Raw genomic sequence first — 3,300 nt, forward strand, 5'->3', positions numbered from 1 at the left:
AATGGTGCCCTCGAATATGACTTGGAAAGAGAAGCACATCACAAGGAAGGAAGGCAATAGTGCTGATGACATGGTTATGGACGGAAACTCTGAGGATAAACAGGATATGCCTGCGGATATGGACATTAATATGGTATTTGAGCCGCCCGCTGAATTTCGCGCGCCTAAGGCTGAAGAGGCTGAAGTTGCAGAACTTGTTCTTGGCCCAAAAAGTGTTACATGTGAGAAACCAGAGAAGCATGGACAACACCTAAAGCCTTTGTTTATCAAGGGTCACATTTATGGTAAACCTATTGGTTGCATGCTTTTTGATGGCGGTGCCGGTGTTAATATCATGCCTTTTTCGGGTTTTTCTAAGTTGGGCCGAAAAGAGGAAGAACTGATGAAAACCAATATGGGACTTAGTGGGTTCTCAGGCCACTTGTCTGAAGCTAAGGGTGTTATTTCTATGGAGCTCACGGTTGGTAGCAAAACATTGCTGACTGCTTTCTTTGTAGTTGATGTCAAAGGCCGATATAATATACTTTTGGGGCGCGATTGGATCCATGCAAATTGTTGCATCCCTTCTACTCTGCATCAATGTTTGATTCAGTGGGTTGATGATGATGTTGAAGTGGTTGAGGCGGATAATTCGGCCTATATTGCTTTGGCTGAGGCTCCGATTGATTGGCAACACGGTGAGATGCGATGCTTGACGGGTAGAGATTTATCAGATTATGATTACTAGTCGTCAACCCGTGCAAATGCACGGGCTAGTGCATATAATTCTTTACAGAAATTAATGCGTCAAGCGATACACCTCAAAAGGCTAATGTAAGTCAAATTAAATATTGTTGAGGCCCAACATTCAAATACCAATTATGAAAACAAATTGCTCTGCCACATAATTTTTGGCTTGTTTGGAATTGACTACGAAATATTACGTATAGTACAGAAAATTTAGTTAGCTCAATAATTTAGTAGTATATTTACCGATGTGACTATTTAATAGAGATGAGAAGGTATTTCTTTTAATGCCCAGACCTTATCAGAATCTTATTGGAACAACCCTTCCACATGGGAGCAAACAAAATGATGGCATGATGAGATGATTTAACTAACCGATGGTATTTAGTTTGACTCATGAATTGCCACATGCCCTTTTGAGGTTACTATGGTACCAAATATGCAACCCCATGCGACACAATTAAATTTGGCTTATGAATCACAATGCTGACCTTTTAGAGTTTACTGCGAGTTCTTAGTTCCATCCTAGTGTAAAGCATATTATTCATATAATCTGTTAATGGCTTCTTCTACTCTCTCAATTCCAATCACGCCTCTAGTCAATCATGTCCTGCTGTCATTTCCCATATTGAAAGGTAAAAAAATCAAAGACCGTATCCTTTGTTGTATGAGGGATATTATTTGGGCATCACATCTTTGTAATGTGATGCATACACACATACCACACTGTATGCACCTATCAAATTTGGCATATTAAAAGAAGGGTCATATCATCAAAATTCACAATGTTTTAATGGCATCACGTGTAGAAGCTTTATCACTCTGTATCATGTTATAGTCACGGTCGTACCTAAAGGTGGTCACGTCATCTCCCTTTTTCTTGTAGCATTGCCAAAAGTTTCTTAGCCCTTTATCCTTACCGAGGTCTGCACAATGCATATTTACCTGGTGTGTTCAGCGAGCCTGCTAAAATTGGATAAGAGTTTGCGGTAGTCAAATGGTGCTGCTGTAGGCGTGGTGGTTAATAAGGGCTCGTGGAAGCAGGCGGACTCGTTGGCGCGTTTCTCCATCTGCCAAGTGGGGATATCCAGGTACGTGAATTTTGCTCTAGCTTAGAAATTAGAATCCACCGGCAAGAAAATATGGAAAACTGACTGGATTGTAGTTAACTGAGAGAACTATATATAGATCAGATACATATCGAATTATTATCATCACTATAGGCAAAGAAAGTGAATCGCCTATTTTGATGGCCAAAGAAGCATCTCACGTTCAGGCCATGGTTGTCATTGTAATTACAGTAGGCGTATTGACCCCCACCTTGTTGACAAAATTTTTCGGGAACCTCAATGAACGCGCTGCTTTCATACAATCTTCTAATGTAAGTGACACATGTGCATGGCTTTTCGCTCGATCTTAAGTTCATATTGGAACAACAGATTAGCTAGCATGCAACCATGTGACCACGGCCATGCAGTCTGCACAGGTAGATCCAACATATAATATGCAGCAAAATTGAAGTTCGATTAAGCAGATCAAGTTTGTACTGATTCCAAAAGATTCATGTGTATGGATGAACATGCAACCAAGGTAATGTACCTGTTTTATAATGATCGGAAGTAACAGTACAGAAGACATATATAAAGATTGGTTCATTAATTATGTTATTAATGATGGACACAGACATGCATCAACCTTTGTTGTAGTCACCAACCCATGAACATGCATGGGTTAGAGGTCCAATTTTTATCAGTCCGGAGAAAGAAATGCATCCAAATAATATTTTGACAACATATCCTGAATTTTGTTCTAAATAAATTTGAGACTTGAATCTACATGATATTGAGACAATATGTAACCACTACATACAAAGGGGACATGTTTCTACCTGCCATTTAGTGAAACTTGTACATTTGTAAACAGGGGTTTATTTGATAAAATTTGCTGCTACATGTCCAGATAGGAGCAGACCATTTTTCTACACGTTTAGATATGCTAAAACCACAGCCTTTTATAATCTGAACAATTAAGGGTGCAGATTTTTGTATCGCATCCCCACTATCTATTATTAGATCATGCTTTGAGATTAATAATATTTTTTGTTTCTACACCATACAACATTGTAATCTGGCACCCAAGTGAACAAATTCATGTTTAACTTGTACACACACGTGATTATTGATTATCTCACCAGAACTACACACACGTGAAGCCGTATCTGATTGCTTCAAAAATAATTATTTGATTGAGTCATAGCCATTGCCACGTGGCTTAGTTCATAACTAAATGAGACAGTTTTTGATCATAAACATGGACGAATTCCTTCACAGTATGGTGGCATTGGCACTCACATTGACCCGGCAAACCACTCTTATCATGCCATGCCGCACGACACATCAGGGTCGCTCTATCTGGACTCCGTCTTACCACTACAACAGCTATGTAGTGGATTGGGCTGTGATGGCACACCGTGGCCACAAACATGTCGTTGACCGCTTTGATATATAGTACACCAACAGAAACAAAAGTGATGCATGCTATACATTACCGGTTTCATTCAAAAATAGCTACAGG

Source organism: Triticum aestivum, chromosome 7B, assembly GCF_018294505.1.
Source record: "Triticum aestivum cultivar Chinese Spring chromosome 7B, IWGSC CS RefSeq v2.1, whole genome shotgun sequence".
In the NCBI taxonomy this organism is placed as follows: Eukaryota; Viridiplantae; Streptophyta; class Magnoliopsida; order Poales; family Poaceae; genus Triticum; species Triticum aestivum.